At 44.9% G+C, this 21,064-nt stretch overlaps 1 protein-coding gene across 2 annotated transcripts in view; it reads left to right on the top strand.

The window, feature by feature from the left end:
- Positions 1-21,064, top strand: part of CD53 (CD53 molecule) — a 269,108-nt gene that overhangs the window by 9,711 nt on the left and 238,333 nt on the right. Inside the window, exon 1 of one of the 2 annotated variants that reach the window (XM_078644131.1) lies at positions 3,671-3,809. The exons of the other annotated variant lie outside the window; for it this stretch is intronic. The gene's annotated coding sequence lies outside the window, so the exon portion shown is untranslated. Of the gene's footprint in view, positions 1-3,670; positions 3,810-21,064 lie in introns of those variants that run through there. 2 annotated transcript variants of the gene reach the window in all.

The raw sequence follows: 21,064 nt of genomic DNA, 5'->3' as shown, positions 1-21,064 counted from the left end.
AAACTTAACAAGCTCTAAAGTGTTAAATGAACACAAAAATGTCACCTGGACGTCTTTGTTGAGTAACTGTCCTCCAAATTACTGAAGGAGATGGCGTCCATGTGGCAAAGGTCAGCATGTCAGACAAACACAACAAACAAATAAAGAGAACAAAGACACATTGGTATTTGTAACATCACATTTGATGGTTGGTACATTAATAAATCCTAAGTACTTTGAGTACCCAACAATGATGTACTATGCCTAACTCTAAGGCTGTCGTCCACTTACCTAGTTGGTAGGACGTATGTGTTGCCCCTCACCTGGCTGCGGCTCAGGTAGCGAGAGCACCGCTCTATTAAAAATAAGCAAATTATGGTCAAGAACAATTAGTTCTCATATATTGCCCCCTGATCTCTGTTATTCAAATAATCCGTGCATCTGGAGGAGTCACGTTGCCAGTAGCACTGGCCCATTATTCCTCCGTATCTGTTTCATCTCGTATGGCTCCATACTGAGGAAACTAACCCGTCATTGTGCAAAGCCCGTCGATTCATGACGGCTGTTTTAGGTAGATCAAACTATTAAAGTCATGAATCTTACCACGCGAGCGCTGCATATAGCACATATGCCCCTCGAAATGTGTAAGCTAATTTCTTATATAACGCAATTATCAGGTGAGGTAAATATCACTTCCTCGTTTGCTGTAATTAGCTGCCGCTATGGTCAGATCCACACCTGTTCTATTTCTATGTGTCTGTGGCAGTTGTGACTGTGGCATGAAATATCAAATGCTCAGTGCCCAGCCAGAGATCTCTAAACTAGTTTAGCATCCGCGGTCGCATGCATAGAAGTATAGCATTACAAATGGCCCTTTCTCATTTACGGTCACCCGCCTTAAGAAATATTATGGCATTCTGAGAAATTCAGAGTAGACCCTTCCTTACCTGTCCGTCGGTACGCCGGGCTTCCCCCTGGGCCGTCTCGGGGCGGTACCGAACGGGTCGAATCAGCCCTATTTTTTTACTTCCGTGTTTACTGGAGTTGACGCGGAGTTAAAACGCATTTATTCAAGCACAATGGGATACAGCACATGAGCAACTTCATGCACCAATGAGCTCTTCTTCTTTTATATTCCATAATTAAAATAAGTTTATAAGGGTCTTTGCTTTAATTAAGATACAGAGAAATAAATAACCCAAATGTAGCAGCGAACTGTTTATACAGAGAGTTGCATTGATCACGGAACACAGAGAGTTAACGTATAATAGCCCTAAAAGATCACCATAGTTATAAGGAGGTTGATAAGAGTTCTCTGGAGGTCTATTTACATAAAAGGCTTCAGCATAATTAAGAGGTTATACTATGCGATCGGCAAACATCAGTCACAGGCAATGCTGCAACCGCGAACTACAACTCCCGGCATGCTTAGAACAACAAGTGGGAGACCCACTCCGCGTCAGCTCCAATAAACACGGAAGTAAAGAAATAGGGCTGATTCGACCTGTTCGGTACCTCCCCGAGACGGCCCAGAGGGACGCCCGGAGCACCGACGGGCACGTAAGGATGGGTCTACTCTGACTTTCTCAGAATGCCATAATATTTCTTAAGGCGGGTGACCGTAAATGAGAAAGGGCCATTTGTAATGCTATACTTCTATGCATGCAACCGCGGATGCTAAACTAGTTTAGAGATCTCTGGCTGGGCACTGAGCATTTGATATTTCATGCCACAGTCACAACTGCCACAGACACATAGAAATAGCACAGGCGTGGATCTGACCATAGCAGCAGCTAATTACAGCAAACGAGGAAGTGATATTTATCTCACCTGATAATTGCGTTATATAAGAAATGTGCTTACACGTTTTGAGGGGCATATTTGCTATATGCGGCGCTCGCGTGGTAAGACTCATGACTTTAATAGTTTGATCTACCTAAAACAGCCTTCATGAATCGACGGGCTTTGCAAAATGACGGGTTAGGTTCCTCAGTATGGAGCCATACGAGATTAAACAGATATGGAGGAATAACGGGCCAGTGCTACTGGCAACGTGACTCGTCCAGATGCATGGATTATTTGAATAACAGAGATCAGGGGGCAATATATGAGAACTAATTGTCCTTGACCATAATTTGCTTGTTTTTAATAGAGCGATGCTCTCGCTACCTGAGCCGCAGCCAGGTGAGGCACAGCAAATACGTCCTACCAACTAGGTAAGTGGACGACAGCCTTATTGTTAGGCATAGTACATCATCGTTGGGTACTCAAAGTACTAAGGATTTATTAATGTACCAACCACCAAATGTGATGTTACAAATACCAATGTGTCTTTGTTCTTTTTATTTGTTTGTTGTGTTTGTCTGACACGCTGACCTTTGCCGCATGGACGCCATCTCCTTCAGTAATTTGGAGGACAGTTACTCAACAAAGACGTCCAGGTGACATTTTTGTGTTTATTTAACACTTTAGAGTTTGTCAAGTTTCAACACAATGCAGTAGCGAAGTTACGGTCCTGAAGAAAGCAGCGGACACCTGTCAGGGTCCACTAACTTCTGAAACATGTTGACCTTTTCAATCAATATAGTAGATATTTGTTTAAAACTGCTATGATCCCGCACTGGTCTTTTAGTTTTGGAAGTACGAGAGGTATCTAATACATTTCTTTAGCTCTCTACTATCCAATTTTATATTATTCATATTATTCACGTTTTCACATTTTCACACACACTTTCACGCACTGCTTCTCAGTCATCACAAGAAGGTTACCCCACCCACATCTTCAGTCGCATAGGGGCATCCACTTACACACTTAGCACTTGCAATCAATGCAGGAGCGCCATCCTTGGTGAAAGGAGTCCCAAATGATGACAAGGGCGGAACCGAGAGATGACTGATGGGTACTTTTATATCTGAGAAGTATCACGCATTGTAGTAATTCGTTTTAGAGATTATGCTTTAGTAGGGATAGGGTTGGAGGTCAGACTCTTTCAGCAACACATTTTTAGACCCACAGTCACTCTGTGTTTTTCATGTAGTACAATTAGGGAATGTGACTGTGCTTGGTCTCTAAACTTTTCCCCAGGACCCTCACCATATCGGTTTTTCTTATTGTACTGGAAGATGTCACATGAAATACGGCTGCCCGAGGCCACCGCAGGAGGCCACTCAAGAGGGCAGCCCTCTAGTGGCATCACCCCCCCCCCTCTCCTCGTGAGGGGCAGGGACTCTGGTTGAGTCCCCTTCCTGGGCGCATTGGTTCTATTGAGACACACAAGCGCTGAAACTCCCAGAACGCATTGGGTTCAATAAACTCTCAAGACTGGTAGCAACAATTTGCACACCTTCTGCGGACAGAGCCACATTTGAAGAGCAGAAAAAGTGCATAAAGATGGGTGATGAGAAAAAAAAGAAATTGACAAACGTAAATAACCAAGTAATGAGGTCGCGGAGAGCATCAGAGGGAAACATTTCATTCAGTTACTATTGTATTTTAAACAACTCTGTAAAGGTCACATTTCCATCAATGGAACCTTAAAAGACTCTCTGCCCTTCTAAATAAATATCGTTCTGTTCTTCGAACAGATGTGTTTATGCCTATTTAATAAAGTTCGGGTCGTGGGATGGTTTCTCTTCCCTATTGCAGTCAGTTTCGCCACCAGCTGAGAGGAAATTGTGTAATTTCCTTTTCATTTTTATTTGTCTCGCCAGTAGCATTGGGGTGTTTTTTTCCGTTCATCTCTGACAGAATCGTTTTTAAGAAGCTCGCATTCGGTGCCTGCTCGGCCAGGGGTGAAGAAGGCACCTTTAACCCAAGAGTTGCTCAACAGGTAACCGTGGAGTTAGGAACTGCAGGCCCCGGCCCGCTAACTTGACTTGCATTTTTACAGGAAGGAATGGGGTCTGGCGGTTAATGTGTCACCTATGGAACCACGAGGCATGTTTTCTAGTACAGGCAAACCCGCTTACCTCTCCACAAACTCGGTAATGGGAAAATCACTTAAATGATCTCCCCCTGTGTCGGTTGTCTTATCTAACAAACTCTGAGTGCGCAGAATTGGGCTGACTGACTTAAAACCTATAACTTGATGGTCGTTTCATCACAGGGGTCAACCTATTTTCAAAAACGGGGCTGTGAGGAAATGTAAGTGTACTTAATCTAGAGTTAACTGTGTGTTTGTATGTCTTGGTATCTTTCATTATGGACTTCGGATGTCACTTTTACAGGCAACCGGTTTATGAGTGATTTTGAAGTTTTCGGTATATGATTTATTTCACAGAAATGACGGGGCCAAGCATGTTTGATTGGTCCACGTTTTGTATGTCTCTGATTGCATATCCTGATGTTTTCCTACTTTTTCTTCGCCGGAGGACCGTGTAATTGCTCGCCTCATTGATGTTATTCAGTTGAGCTAATTTACTCTACTGTGAGTGTCTCTGGTTCATGAGCTGTGTTTGACATATTGCACATGGTCATCTCTTCGAACTCTACTGTATATTTATAATTCTAGCCGTGTTGCGCAGTACGATATCTTAGACTGCTTGTGGAGCAGCTTTGTATTTGGCTGACTACGTTTATTTGTCTTGCATTCAGCCATACATTGCCCCTGCTTTGGTGTGCCAGTGCAGGGAAGCATATTATCCCAATGCCTTTTTGCTACTCTCTCGGTGTCTTCAGAGACACCATTGAAATAGTTGAAAGTCTGATTCTGATCTTGAAAGATAGAAAGGGGTGGACCTTAAGGAGGTGTTGGAATGATGGGTAGTGGTCTGCCATCTTGTCAATCTTCCCCCACCTCCCTCAGGTCGCGAGTCTCATGATGGAAGCCGCAGAATGAAGGTCGATGATACAGCCCCATCATCTGCACCCTTCCCCACCTCTTGTTGATCAGCACAGCCCTGTGGGCACGGGGGACCTCTGCCAAGCGTGGCAGCAGCAGCTGCTCTAATAGTGGCACTGCCAACAATTTGAATGGCCAGTCACGCTCTTTATGGGCAAAGTGGGCAGTGAGCTCTGGGAGGGAGCAGTAAGAAAGTGCAGACTGGCAAGACACCAGGTGCATTCAATTAACTTGTAGGAGAACTGGATGAGATGCTGAGGCAGGTGCAGAAGGCTGCAGGTCGCAATACATTGTTTATTCAGTGCCAACATGCCCTTCTGAATGAACGTGCACTTTACAGATACACATGTTATGTTATGTATTCTTTATATTTGCAGTGGTGGTGGCAGTGGGGCGGAGCAGTGTTAGGAAAAGGAGAAGGCGTGATGAGCAAATTATGTTCCTCATAACTCCTACCCCATCTCCATACTGGCCCATGGGATAAGCTGGCAGAAGGTTCATGGGGGAGACAAGTGGGGAGCACACACAACCTAGCATAGTGGATAGTGTTCCGCCTCAGGGTTTTGAGTGTCATCAGACACAACTGTTGCTTTGCTTTCATTCTCTATGATATCACTCAGAAGTCTTCATTAGAAAATAACTGCCTGTGGGTACCTACCCATCTGTCAATCTTTACGTTGTATACAGCTACTTTCTTGTGAGATTTTTACACCGAAGATCTAAAATGAGACGGCCTCAAGGTAGGGCGGGTCAATGTTAAAATGTTTGTATGTTTTACTGCATTTTACTACTTTCTTGTGTTGTGTCATAAGTATGTTAATAAATGAGAGGTGTCTGGACTTAAAAATAATGCAGTATTAAGCAGCTTTATAGGCAAAAAATCCAGAACAATATACTGTTTGACCAACATTTTCTGGGAAAGCTTTATATCCTAGTTAAATTTGAAAAAATTAGGAAGGAGCGTACTAATCATACATGCACAAAACAAAATGTATTTGACAAAAAATCACAATAATTCTTATTCCATAGAGACGTCTTCTCAGTTTTTCATTGATTTCTTTTATTCTTTTAGACAGATTTTCATGATTCACAGTACAATTTCTACAGCCTACGCGTTTCGTCCCATGATGGGACGTCCTCAGGGCTGCGAGAAAACATATACAGACAATAATCAAAAAATTGTTCTTATTAATAAAAAGAAAACATATATACACAAATCTTGATCTGGCTATGTTAATAAATGACATGTGTCCTCTTATGCTTTGTGCAACGTGAGCACATTTACTGTTGACACAAAAGTGCTGTGCTTAAATACTCCCTCAAAGTACTTTTGATGATCATACATCATTACAGATTTTGGGTCGCCTTCTGAAACTGAATAAAAGGAGTAACATTGAGTGGTCAGACAACACATTGTGGGGAAATAAAATTTTGAAAGGTGAGCAATGCAGCCATGTTCAGCTTGCTTAAACATGTCAGTTGGCAGAATAATTATACTTAATTTGACGAATATGATGAATTCGTGTTTAAATTGTTTTCGAGATATCTAGATTGTTCACTAGGCAGGTAGCGGTGGACAATTGAGAATGTGGAGACAATAGTTAAATATGACAACAGTAAATGTGCTCACGTTACGTTACGGTAAACTTTCATTTTTTAACTTCACTTGTGACACTGCCAGAGCCAACTTTGCCAATACTACTATCCTTATGGCGCAAAATAGACCCAAGGCCCTGTTTAAAATCGTCAAAGAGCTTTCAGGTGCGTCTACTGTACCCAAAGACCCCTGTTTGGACACTGTCCAGTGTGAGGTGTTAGCTAATTTCTTCGTTGAGAAGATTGATAAAAAAATACGACACTTTTAATCCTACTTCCGTTGTGCCCACTAACTCTGATCCAACCATATGTAATCCCACCCCGGCTATTACTCTCTGCTCCACTTCCGTGACTCCCTCTCTACACGCTTGGGATCTCATCTCCCCTACACTTTAAAAAAAGTATCTGCGAGACATTAAATCTGGTTCCCCTCTTGATCCAATACCTCCACAAGTTCTGAGCTCCCTGGACCCAGCCCTACTGCATATCATTCTGAAGGTCCTGAACGCGTCTTTAATTGAAGCGATCGTTCCTAATGAATGGAAGCACGCCATGGTGGTTCCATTATTAAAAAAGGTCAACGCGGATCCCAATAACCCATTGAACTTCCGCCCTATTTCTTTGCTTTCATGTTTTTCTAAAATCTTGGAGAAACATGTTAATTCTTTGCTTAACTCTCACGTTGAATCTTCTAATTTTCTCCATGGTTCTCAATCCGGGTTCAGGGCTGGCTTTTCCACTGAAACCACCCTCCTTGGTGTGTCGGAATCCATTAGACAAAAGGTGGACAATGGGGAGACAGTGGCGCTCATTTTACTTGATTTGAGTGCCGCATTCAACACCGTCTCCCACTCCATCCTGTTGTCCACCTTGAAATCTGTGGGTGTCGATGGTTCCGCCCTGGCCTGGATTGCTAATTTCCTTTCTGATCGCACGTTTCAAGTTTTTTCCTCTACTTCTGTTTCATCTATCTTTCCCTCTAAACACGGTGTTCCACAAGGGTCTATCCTGAGTCCCCTCTTTTTTAATTTGTATGTGAGACCTCTTACTTTTCTGGCGGAACAGGCAGGTCTCACAATTTACTCATATGCCGATGACACCCAAGTCATCTACTCACTCTCCACCAACAAAAACTCTCCCTCTTCTTCTCTTCAAATAGGACTTCGACAAATATCTGCATGGATGCTTGAGCACAAATTAAAACTAAATGGGGACAAAACAGAACTGCTCCTATTTGGCTCTGACACCTCGCTATGGGGCCCACAACATTGGCCGCCGGAGATGGGTCCTCTTCCTACCCCTACTACGACTGCTCGTAATCTTGGGGTCCTCCTTGACAACCAGCTGTCCTTCAAGCAACACGTCGTGAAAGTTTCCGCCACCTGTACTACCGTCATCAGGTGGCTGAGGAAAATCACGTGGATGCTGCCTGACGACACCCTTAGGACTGTAGTCCAGGCTCTTGTCATCTCACGCCTGGACTACGGGAACATCTTACTCTTGGGTGCCTGTAAGGAGGTAATTAGGAAGTACCAGGTGGTACAAAATATGGCTGTTCGCCTAATTTGTAACCTCCCGGCTAGAACATCGGCCACGTCTCATATGCGCAATTTGCATTGGTTGCGAATTGAGAGTAGGGTCAAATTCAAGGCTTTATGTCTCATGCACAAAATCATGACTAGAAGAGCTCCGCTCTACCTATCTGTTTTAGTGCAGCACTATGTCCCCCCTCGCACACTTAGGTCCTCCACCCAGAATAAATTTAAGATACCGCGTGTTAAGAGAGCTAAAATGGGAGGCCGCTCGTTCTCCCTGTTAGCACCTTCTCTTTGGAACTCCTTACCCTCACCTTTGCGTTCTGAAATGTGCTTCTTGACTTTCCGTAAAGGAATCAAGACTTGGCTTTTTAATATGTAGTCTGCTGGTCTGATGCTCCTCTCATCTTGTATGCCTTTCGGTCTGCCTTAGCACCGGGAAACCTCCGGGTAGCTGCGCGCTTAACAAGTGTAATTATAATAATAATAATAATAATAATAATAATGATAATGATTTATTAAATGTTTCAAATCTGAAAAAGGAAATTGAAAAATTAAGATAAAATAAAATAAATTAACACATTTCTAATTAATTTAGTTTTCATCACTACGAATGCACGTGTGATTGTGGCAAGTGAATTTGTGAATAATATCAGTATTGGCATTTTTCTTGGGATTATTGTTATATTGGCCTAGTCTTGCTGATTGTGTGCCAGAACCCTTTATTGATTATTATTACTGCATTTAACAGCATGTAGAGAAACATGTATTTATCTTACTATTATTTTACATTTTATGTGATGTCGGTCTACCAAAACAAAGGTCTTAGTATGCTCCACATAATAACACTAGTGCAGAAATTAGATTCAATTTACAATGCAATGAAAACTAAATTAAACGGAAGAGAAACAGAGAAGAGCAGGAAGAGGTTACAGGAGGACAATCAGGAAAAGAAGTATAAAACTTCTCATAGTTATGTCCCGTGCCTAATTAGGATCAGAGGGATAGAAACAATTGATCAAACACTGGAGGAGAAGATGCTTATAATTAGATGCCAAGGAGGTGAATCAATAGAAGATTTTTCCGTTTTCTCCTGAATTGAAGTAGACTCTCATGACACTCAAGTCCTGCAAAAAGAGAGTTCAATGGAATTAGGGGCGCCTCTAAAAAAGATTGGGCTAGAGCTAGTTGAATCTTGAGATTTCTGGTTTCTATTCTAAAATTACTTTTACCTCTTAGTTGATTCTTTCCCCCAGAGATTACGAATAAAGTGAGCTATGGTGGATGTTTAAGTTGAATCATGGTCTTGAAAATGATGCAAGCCAATTTTATGTACATTCCCATCTAATGCTAGTGGAGATCTTTCAGCACAGAAGTGATGTGATTGAATATTTGCTTCCAACACATAGTCTTGCCACTAAATGTAACACAGTCTTGCGTGGTGATATTATGATTTTGAGGTGCTCAGGCACTGATACCGTTCTTTTGATGCTTTGATCACTGTACCAGGTTGACATGATAGCTCATATTCATATTGCACTGTACTCTCGAGTTTTGACGTACCTGAGTCAATGAACATAAACAAGGCCCTCTTGCATCCGACTCTTCCCATTGTAACCTCTTTGAAGTCAGAGTGACTAGACATGACATGAAGTCAGCATGGCACTGAAACAAAGGTGAGCAGGTGCTGAGGAATGGCCTCAGGAGTACAAGGCAAGAAGGGAGTTGGGTCAGATCTGGCAGTGAACTGCAGCGGTTGTTGGGTGCTGGTGCTGAAGAGAGCAAGGATAGAGGGTGAAAAACATGAGGAAAGGATAGGCTTTCGAGCCAGGGAGATACATGAAAGAAGTCCAGCCTGTCAGGTAGGGGCTACTCGGGGTTGAGTGAGAGGTTAAGAAATGACTTAATATAGCCCATTACCAAGGGCTATACCAGTTGTTAAAGGCCCTTTAACAAACAAGTATAGCACAAGGCAGAAGGACTATAAGGCTGTTAGAACGTTCATCCCACTAAGGATGGAATGTTATAAGAAATTAGGTTGCTGGTTGAGGGGGGTAAACCCTACTCAAACAGCAATCACAATCCTTGTCAAGGTGTAGTCACAAGCAAACCCCAGATTAACTTCTGCTCAACCTTCTGATAGCTTGGCACAGAGCAGTTAGGCATAACTTAGAGGCAATGTGTAAAGTATTTATGCAGCACTTCAAACTTTAATAAAGTGAAAACACAACACAAGAAAAATCTCACAACAATTTAGAAAAACAGAGCAACATGAAGGACTGGACTATTTAAGGGCCAGCGGTGCCAGGGAACAACACCTAAAACCTTCGTGGGATACCTGTTCTGGCGCACTAAAGACAGAGACACGGGAGACTTCCTTCGGCGTCAAAGATCAGCGTTTATTACTGCAGGGAGGCAAAAGTCACGAGAAGTACAACAGCATGTAGTTCTGAGAGTCTGCTTCAAATTGTATTTGTGAGTCGCTCTCTTTTATACAAGATTTTACCATTGCACAACATGTGAACAAAAGGTTACAACCCAGTTCCCACAAAAAGGCATCAAAAGGGTCGCTTTCATGTATTCAGAACCCCGGAACATAATGACATTAACATCGCCAGCTCCAACTGTAACAGCACATCTTCTCATCATTAGGTACATTCCACTTGAGTTGTAAATAGGCAAGAGAAAGAGACAAGAACAGCTGCAAGGAAGTCAGACAGCAGGGAAGAAGTTAATATTGGATGCGTAATCGTAGCTTAAAAGGGCTTGACCCCAGCATGTGTGAGGCTGAAACAATAGACCGACCGGGCAGAATCACCTTTGATCGGAGGCAATTGCCTTAGCAGTGTCCTTCCCCTGGTTATAAAAGACGCATGAAAGGAATATGTTTCTTCCGTAAAGCTTGGGAAATAAAAAGGTCACGATGCGGACAGTTGCCTGTTCGCTGACTACGTGAGGGCAAGAAACAAAATGGATGCCGTATCTAAAATGGAACCCAAGGGTCCAGATGTAGAAACACGTAAATAAGGCGAACCATAACAGGTAGTGTAGTGAAAACGCGTACACTTACTGAACACGTCATTTACGGTTCATAGATACCTTACTTGCCCGTATTCGTTCATGCCCGGAACACCGTGACGATTCTCACAGAACCTCAGACGCTCCTTTTGCCCTCATGTAGGCAAGAACTAGTCGAAGTCGGATTCGATCTCGATATTCATCAGATCATTCAGATGTTGTTGGAACATAATTCTATCCATCAATGCCTATTTGATAACAGATGGCCTTCTTATACACGTTGTAGCGCAAAGGCCACATAAGGCAGGACCACACTGTACACACAGACAACACGTGAACAGAAATGTCACAACAACCCCTGTAATCATCAGAATCTTCCAACCCCAAGTCGACACCAGTCCCCAAAACCATCCTAGAAGCGTCCAATCTCCTTCGTCCTCGTGTATGGACTCCGAGATTTTGTGCAACTTGGAGATGGCTTGATAAACCGTTGGAGCGTTATCAGGTATAAATATGCAGCAGCTCGAATGGATGACTTTGCACACACCACCTCTATCTGCTAGAACAATGTCTAGAACCATACGGTTCTGTAACGTCATAAGCCTATCCGCTTGAAGCTCTGCTGTCAGATTACCAAGGGCGCTTGTAGTTATGTTAGCGGTTGACTCTACTACACGAGTTAACTGTCTCAGATTTCTGCTATTGACCATAGGGCCCCAAAACGGTAGGAAACCCTTGAAGAAGTCTCCTGCTTCTTGACCGGAAGTATCCTCTTTACTAATGACGCCTCTCACAACTCTGATTTTGTGATAGTCGGCAGCAACAGTGAAAGTCGGGGGCAAGAGATTTGCAATATAGCAGGTACCTGAGAAGTCATGAGGTAACCACGTATATGCTCGGTCATAACATACAAAATAGGTACCCTTGGCAGTCAGAAAGACAGGGGAAAAGAGCATCGGTAGAACGTAAGTATCCACACAAGCACTCTTCCCAAGCTGGGCTCTTGGATTTCGGCCACGACCTTGCAGACAAAAGTGGCCTAGGCGAGGTACAATCCAGATCGGAGATGAGCTTTTAAGCTGCCTATCACCCACTGATATACTATACTCAGCCTCACTAAGGTACTTATAGGCCTGCACTTCCTCCTCTGGGATGAGCGAAGCATCAAAAATGTCTCTGTCTAGATCAGCCATCGCTATCGCCAGAGACTTATGGTACGGGCCAGGACCAAAGCTTGCTGAGCGTGGCTCTCGATGGGGGTAGGAATCTAGTGCACTACGGAACATGATTTGGAATGCCCGAGCTGACCCTTGGGGGCTGTACGGAAGAACCAAATATGGGATACCCCTGTCCATGGTATGTGGCATTAGCCCACACACCCAACAATTTGTAGTATTTACCACCAACTGATGCTGATGCAAAAGTTGCACAAAAGAATTGTTTCTAAATTCCGCACGTCTGACTTGCTCATGTTGGGGCAGTAGGTGAAAAGAATGTGGAGAAACAGTAGAGACGAAATTTAGATCGTGAGAAGGAGAGGTAGGTAAGGCAGAAGGCAGTAATGATTGAAAACCAAAATACACTCCACCCACCAGCAGCATAGAAACAGTTAGGAACAACATGAAAACCTGTAATAAAAAACATTTTGTTCGAAATGTGCTGCACAATTTAGATCTTTGCGCCGTCTTTTCCTCTAGCTTCGACAGCTTGGAGAACTCCATCCTCTAACAACCGTCCGCAACGTTCTTGACGCACTTCGTTCTGAGTAGCGATTATCAATTCCCAGAAGTTCCCAGAAATCGACAAAAGAAATTGACCTAATGTCAATAACTGCTAAACAGAAAGAAGTACCCGCGCGGCCCTACGGCCAACCCAGATGGCAGGTTTTAATCAGTTAAATAATCAATTTTATATACGTCTCCTAGCTGTTCTGGAAAAGAAATACATACATAATAAAATGTCCACAATGGTCAAGGCAAAATGTGAGGGGGTATTTTGAAATCAAAATAGTAAAAAAAAATGTATTCATCTTTATTGCGTGTACGAAGAAAGTATCGGTTTCTTCCGGGTCGAGTCTGATCTTCAAATAGTGGATTGGGTGGCGAAAGAGTGTTCGATTGTTCAGGCAATTGTTCAGTACTTGAATTCTTCAATGGTGAAGGAAAGGAAATTGTTTGAGAGGAATCAACAGGGGTGTCAGATAAAACTGAAGTGTTCCCTATGGGCTGAGCTTCGCTAAATGGGACAAAGCGCTGGGGAACGTCAGTTTCAGACGAGGAAAAACCTTTACGTATCCATGTGTCTGCCGGCAGAGGAAGCGGAACCTTCTTGGTGTGGGTGGCATGCACCCAGTGTTTCCGTCCCTCCAGTCGAACCGCCGTCCTCGTGGCTAGTAGCACCTGGAAGGGTCCCACAAATCTCGGCTCAAGGTGACGTTTTCGTCCGAAATTACGGGTGAGGACCCAGTCCCCTGGTTGGAGCCGATGACCAGGACCCTCTGTTTGTGACGGCAGAGCCTCAAAGACCTGTTGATGAATCAAACTCAATTTAGCAGTCAGATCATATAGATAATCAATCAACATTGGATATTCAAGTCTGTTAAACTCTTTAGGCCTCGGAACCCCCCAAATGTTCGCAGGACGGCCGAACACAATCTCATATGGGCTAAGCCCTACTCGAGAGTGTACAGTAGCCCTGGTCGATAGGAGAGCTAGAGGCAAAGCGTCGGGCCATGATAAACCAGTCGTTGCCTGGATTTTAGCAAGCTTCAATTTCAGGGTGCCATTATATCCTTCCACCAAACCTGCTGACTGAGGATGATTAGCACTATGAAATTTTTGGGATATTCCTAAACCACGGCACACACTCTTCATTACACTTCCCACAAACTCACTTCCGTTGTCCGACCATACAATCCGAGGCATGCCGTACCTAGGGAAATACTCTTTGAGCAGAATTTTCGCTGTGGATAGGGCAGTATTATCCTTAAGAGGGTAAGCTTCAATCCATCTGGAGAATGCACAAACCACGACTAACACATACTTCAAATTGTTGCATCTCTCCATGTGGATGAAGTCCAATTGGATAACTTCGAAAGGACATGTAGGAGGGGCAAAATGACCAGGTGGAGTGGGGGTGCCCTTACCGGGATTATGCATCAAACATACCATGCAATTCTTAACCACTCTCTCTGCACATTTAGTAATCCCATCATTCTTCCACACAGGAGACAATAACTTGCATATGCCCTTCGAGCTAATATGTGCTGTGCCATGGGCCATTGTAACAACAGCAAGCACATATGCATCCGGTAACATCCATCTCTGTTTCTCTGACAAGTCAACCCAACATCCATTCTCGTCTAACTTTCCCGTGCTTTCTTTCCACTTAGTCTTTTCCATTTCAGTGGCCTCATTCTGTATTTCCTTCACACTTTCAACTGTGTCCTCACACATACTAGTTTCGGCTGGCCATCTTACCGAATTCGCAACGTACATTCGAATTGTCAGATCTCTAGCTGTCTCTTTAGCAGTTTCGTCTGCAAACGCATTACCATGACCAACATCATCTGTCACTTTTCGGTGCGCACTACATTTAATTATGGCCACCTGCTTAGGCAATGTAAGTGCATCTAAAAGGTCATTCACAAGCTGTCCATGCTGAATCTTCGTACCATGCGACGTAAAAAATCCTCTTTCTTTCCACAATCGCCCAAAACTATGTGCCACACCAAAAGCATACTGACTGTCTGTAAACACATTCACCCGTTTTCCTCTAGACAACACACACGCTTTCGTCAAGGCAATCAACTCAGCTGCCTGAGCCGAATTCTGACTCAATCTCGCAGTTTCCACAATCGTACTCAACGTCACTACAGCATACGCAGTCGTCACATCACCATTCGGTAACTTAAAACAGGAACCATCAACATACAAAGTACCATCGGGATCTACCAATGGAGTATCTTTTAGGTCAATACGACCCTTCGTTTCTTCTTCAGTTCTCAGATAACAGTCATGTGGTGCTACATCACTTGACTCCGTGTTGATCGGCAATAATGTTGCTGGGTTCAACACATTACACCGTTTTATCCGTATGTGACTAGCCAGTAACGTCAGCTCATACCCAGACAACCTTGCGCTCGTCAAATGTTGAGTTTTCGTTCGGTTTAAAAGAGTGTCAACTGCATGCGGAACCATCACCGTAAGCATATTATCCATGACCAGACCTGCGGACTGTCGAATGGACGCCGCAGCTGCCGCTGTTGCTCTTAAACAACTCGGCAAAGCTCTAGCTACTGGGTCTAAGGTCGAAGAAAAATATGCGCATGGGCGCTGTTTGTCACCAAATTGTTGCGCCAGAACACTCAACGCACAACCATCCCTCTCGTGAACGTACAGTGTAAATGGCTTACTGTAATCAGGAGTACCTAACACAGGAGCCGAACACAACGCATCACGTAATTCAGAAAAACCTTTTTGACACTCTTCAGTCCATGGCAAAGGAGTCGGAACATCCTTGCAGGTGAGAGCTAACAATGGTTTCGCCAACAGGGAAAAATTTGGGATCCATTGTCTGCAGTATGACGTGATACCTAGAAAGGCACGTACATCTCTCTGAGTTTTTGGCACAGTCATTTGGGTAATCGCTGCAATTCTTTCTGGGGTCAACCTTCTCCCTTCTTTTGACAATAAGTGACCTAAGTAGGTTACTTCTTGGCAACAATATTGCAGCTTGAAAAGTGACACCTTGTGATGTAAGTCACATAAATGCCGCAACAACGATACTGTAGCAGTTCTACAAATATCTTCGGTATCAGCAGCTACCAACAGGTCATCAACGTACTGAATCAAGGCTGCGCCTACCGGTAATATAAATGAATCAAGTTGACTTTTAAGTGCTTGACTGTAGATCGACGGACTCTCACAATAGCCCTGTGGTGCACGTTTCAGTCTAAAACTGCGACCACCTAATGAGAATCCGAATAGGTCTCTGCTTTCCTCAGCAATCGGGATACTAAAGAAAGCATTCTTTAGGTCGATCACCGTGAACCAGGAGGCAGACGCTGGAATCAGGGTCAACAAAGTCGTGATATCAGGGACCACGGGGAACTGTGGAATCACGATTTTATTTACTTCTCTCAAATCTATTATGAAACGGTACACAGGAGGTTTAGATGGATCAGTTCGTTTTAAAATGGGTAACACAGGACTATTACACACATTTCCCCGAGTTTCTTCAACGACGTCCTTTTCGATCAGATCGTGTACAATCGTTAATAGCGCCCGTTCTCCCTCAATGGAGATACGATACTGAAGTATACGTGGCAATCGCACATTTGGTTTCAGCTTGATCATATAAGGTGGGATGTCCAAGAGACCCACGTCATTGGGACCTGTGGCCCATAGAGACGCAGGAAGGGAGCTCAATTCCGGCGGGAGTTTATCGATCGACAAGTACATAGGAGAGATTACTCTCCGACCTAATGTAAGCTCCACTCCTTCAGGAGAGCAATACAATGTCGCATATAACCGTTTTAACAAATCCAAGCCCAGAAGATTCTCACCACAACCAGTAGATAAAATCAATGGAGCCTCCAGCTCACGAGGGCCAATTGTAAGGGGTAAAGGGCTAGAGACAGGATTGCTAACAGGGGCGCCAGAGAATCCAACGGAAACATTTGTTAACAAAGGTGCGCCAGGGAGTTTCGAATGCATGATGGAACTTTTCATCGCACCAGTGTCTAACAAAAAAGGCTCAACTACGCCAGATGTAGCAACTGCGACGTAAGGCCCACTCTGATCAACCGGAACTGATACTACTCCCTCTCTCTGTCGGTGGCTGTCCTAGTAACGATCGTTTACAACAGTCTCATGTTCAACGTAATAGTCGTCCGCATAATACTGCGCTGATTTATCGGACCTTACATTTCGCTGGTCAAAACAATTATTCGTGTCCGAGGACGTATTAGGGCGCTCAGTCTGATTTTGGAAGGTACCGCGGCCTCTACCTCGAGATGCTTGTTGAGGACCACCACGACCCCCTCGTGCCGATACACCATTAAGGCGATCACGTAAAACCGGACAATCATATTTTATATGTCCCTCTCTTCTACAATATGCACACTGGTTATACCCAAGCATAGATCTGAAGTCAGAGGAGTCAGGACGTGACTGTATTCTGGAGGATTGCGATTGTGGTCTATATTGCTGTTGCGAATCATTTTGATTTGAACGTGGAGGATACGCTTGCTGCAACAAAACCTTCGTTTTGAGCTCCTTCGTTTTCTTATCTACACGATCACTTTCTTCTTTTTCCCTATTCTCATAATATTGAGCCGTCGCTAATATCTGTGCAGTGGTTGAAACAGCCCATGCACTTTCTGAATTCTTCAATTTGTTGCATAGTTCAGGTAACAGATTTAACACGAACTTATCAACGAATAACCGCTGACCTCCCTCAGTGCTCATATCCTGACCACTATGATCGATAAATGCTTCCTCGAACCTAGTAAAGAAGTCCGAGACACTCTCGTCTTTCTTTTGCTTACAAGCTGATAATTTGTCCCAGTTCACCCTCATCGCTGGCATGAGAGTTTTCATAAGTGTAATTATTCTCTGAGGTAGATCCGTAATTAACTGCTCAGGCTTAGCCCCACCAACTTGTCGGCCATCAGCTGCTATTAGTGCAGCCCAATCACCGCCTAACTCATTCGCATGATTTTCCTGACGAATTTTCGCCCAAACCGGTGGTGGCACAACATTACCGAACAGCATGTCGATGTCGGCAAGGTTCATAATAGTAGCATCTACCAATTGGGACAACTCCTTATAGTAACCCGCCGGATTCTTGCGTGGATCAGGCAAAGATTGTTTCACCTGCAAGACTTCTGATCGCTTCCATGGGAGGTGTATCCAAACTCTTTGGAAATGTGGAAGAATCGGAGGATTAGCAGCAGGAGCACCTGGCATGTATACTGGCGGAACTTCTCTCATGGGATACTGACCAGGAGCCGCTTTCCAAGTTTCTAAGTCATCATCATTAAATGACACGCGAGAAGGCACTGTGGATCTAAAGGATAACAACCGCTCTAAGGCACGTCGTACATCGCCACCTACAATCATACCGCTCGAAAATTGACTCTGAAGTTCAATCATATCGGGCGGTACGTTATCTAAATTGTCAATATACCATTCTTCCCTCAAAAAGTTACACATTTCTTCGAACACGAATCTCTGCGTCGGCTCATTAAACTGAGAAAACGTCTCGAAAACCATGCGTGGAGGGTAGTTGTCCGGATGTCTTATCCACCTATGTGCCATTGTCACTAACGTCTCTTTTTCCCTTCCACTAGGGATCTGACTCCGTCTTTGGGGAGTTTCAGAAGTATCGGATGGAAATAACTGACCAGAAAGCAGTGAATAAAGGGTAGCAACAGTGTTAGGGATATGATTACGAACAGAAGGAGAAAGGAGAACAGGAGTGACAACGTTTGAAGTGAAGGCAGACACAGCAGAAGCAGGCAAGATAGTCGGGGTGGAGGGAGGAGCCAAGATGGCGATCGGAACAGTCGCATAACCGCCTCGCTCCGTGATCCCTTCCTCCCCACCACCTATCCTGTATTTCATCCTGTTCGGGGTGTTTCGAATTTGGTCACCAAGGAAGAGCCTTCACTTACCATCCTTTTCCGGGGCTCTGGCGTGCAGTCATCCCGGCGTTCTGCCCTTGTCGCCTTGTTGGCCTTCCCGGCCCTGACGCCGGGGCCTCGAGTGCTGTGCCTGCCCGGAGATGTTCGGAGTGCCGGCGGTCCGGAACCGGTGGAGAGACCCGATGGTGGGAGCCTGAGAGCCGCGGGCCGGAAACCCCAGAGCGGACCCACCCCCGCTGGTGGGCCGCCCCATATGCCCGATTGCCAGCCGGCCCGAAGAAGAGAAGCCGCGCTGTCCGGCACCCCTCCAGTGGGAAGCCCGCTCCTGTTGCTAGTCCCGCCCGGGGTCCGGTGCTGGGCTCCCCCCGAGTGTTGTGGGGAGCACGCCCGTTCTTCTGGTGACTCTCCTTTCTCCGCCGAGCGCCATCCACCGCGGATCGGCTGTGTGCCCTGGGGCCGCCGGTGCTCCTGGTGGACTTGGAGGCGCCCGCGACGATGGCGGCGGGCGCTGTGCTTAAGATGGCGGATGGCCCCTCGGAGTGTCTTTCTCCTGGAGACAGGGAAGTTGCTGCATTTGCTCTCTCCAGCCCGCGTTTGATTCGGGCGGCCCCTACTCGGAGTGCTGTCTTGTCTGCCCTGGCTGCTCTGCGGATCGATCTGTCCTTGAAATGCCGAAACTTGGAGTCGCGGATCTCCGCCATGGTTGTTCCGCCATTTTGTGACGCGGTGTCGTCTCCCCGAATTGTAATGGTTGAAACTTCTCCGGCTGCTGTGCTGGGATCTCCGGCTGGGTGTTTGATTCTATGGGATCAAGTGGACCCGGTGCCGATGCTGCAGTGTTTCCTACATCCTGATTTCTTTGCTTCGTGCTGGACATCCCAGATATTGTGCTTTGCCACGTGGATCGTTGAGGTACTTTTGCATTCTGACTGCTGCCGAGTTCTCCTGGTTGCTTCTTGTTGGCCGGGACGGTGTTTTGCGGAGATCCCACTGGCTTTCCTTGACTGGTATGGACCCACTGTCTCATGCTGCTTTTCGGCCGTGGCGGGGTCTGGAAGCTCGACTCTTCACAAAAGTGGACAGGGGTGATTGTGCTTGAGTACCTGTGGGACCCTTTTAAATGGCATCTCCAGGCCTCGTTATTTTGGTTAGTTCTTGTTTCCATCCTTGTGTGGGCTTTTCTTAATGTCCTTTTCGACCTTGATTAGTGATCCGTTGTAGCGGATGGGGTAGTGTTCTATGTTTCGATTGCTGGCTCCTCTCCTCTCTCTTCCTTCTTTTTCCTCTCTTTTTCTCTCTTTCTCCTTTCTCTTTCTTTGTTATTACTCCCTTTCTCTTTCTTCTATATTTCGGGTGACTCTGGGCGACAGGCACGCTGTTTAGTGGGGTAGGCCGTAGCCATTACAGTGATGTAGGGTGGGGGGGGTGTTTCTTATTTTAGTTTGTTTTATTCTATGGTCCCTTTTTGCCTTTTTCAGGGGGTGGGCTATGTCCCTTTGTTTTAACTCCTTTGTTTCGTACGTGTCTGCACTTTCTCCTTTTTCGGGGCGGGAGGGCTGTACATGTGGCGTCCACTTTATTTGTTTGCTGTAATTTGTCCTTTATTTTTGAACCTTTGATGGGCGTGGGATGTCTTTGGGCTTCGCCCTACTAGGGTTAATTGATTGCGTGGGGGGCTGTCTCCCTCCCGCCCCCCCCCTCTTTTTCTGTATATGTTGCATGACGCCCCGGTAGATATGGTTGCTGCCTCCTCTATAAAATGTAAAATGAAACCTTTCTTATCCTGGCGCTGACTGTTTATCGTCTTTATTTCACGTCTATCCTGTATTCATTCTATCGTACGCATTGATGTTGCTTTTTTTAATCTCCTGCTTTTGCGGCCGGCCCTTGTGGTTGTAGGCCTGCGCTTGTATTTCTACGTGTCTTTCAATAAAGGTTTTAAAAAAAAAAAAAAAAAAAAAAAAAAAGATAGTCGGGGTGGCAGGGACAAGAGGCTGAGAAGGTACAGGCAAAGGAGCAGTAGGAATAGAGACAGGTGGTGGGACAAACGTAGGACCACCAACGGGCTGACCCGCAGCCGCCGGAACAACAGGAGGGACAACAGGAGGAACAACAGGCGGAACTACAGGAGGAACTACAGGGGCTGTAGCACCCTGTGCATAAGGAGGTGGCGATTTCATCAAATACGCTAACAAGGGATCCTCCTTTAAATCCTCTTCTTTCTTATCCTGACTAGTTGGTAAAACCGGATAACATTTGTCTATCCTCATGTGATGCAGTCTAGTGGAAACTTCTATTTCTTTTTCTTCTTTATCTCGCTGACATTGTTGTACAACTTGCATTATCGGAACGATCCCTTCTCTTCGATCCTTTTTAAGCTGTTTGATTTCTTTCTGCTTGGCCTCTTTACGCCACAACCGAAAGGAATCAAACATAGCTGGCCTAGC

The sequence above is a fragment of the Lissotriton helveticus genome, chromosome 5_1 (assembly GCF_964261635.1).
Source record: "Lissotriton helveticus chromosome 5_1, aLisHel1.1, whole genome shotgun sequence".
Classification (NCBI taxonomy): Eukaryota; Metazoa; Chordata; class Amphibia; order Caudata; family Salamandridae; genus Lissotriton; species Lissotriton helveticus.
This window is presented reverse-complemented; position numbering and strand designations above follow the sequence as displayed.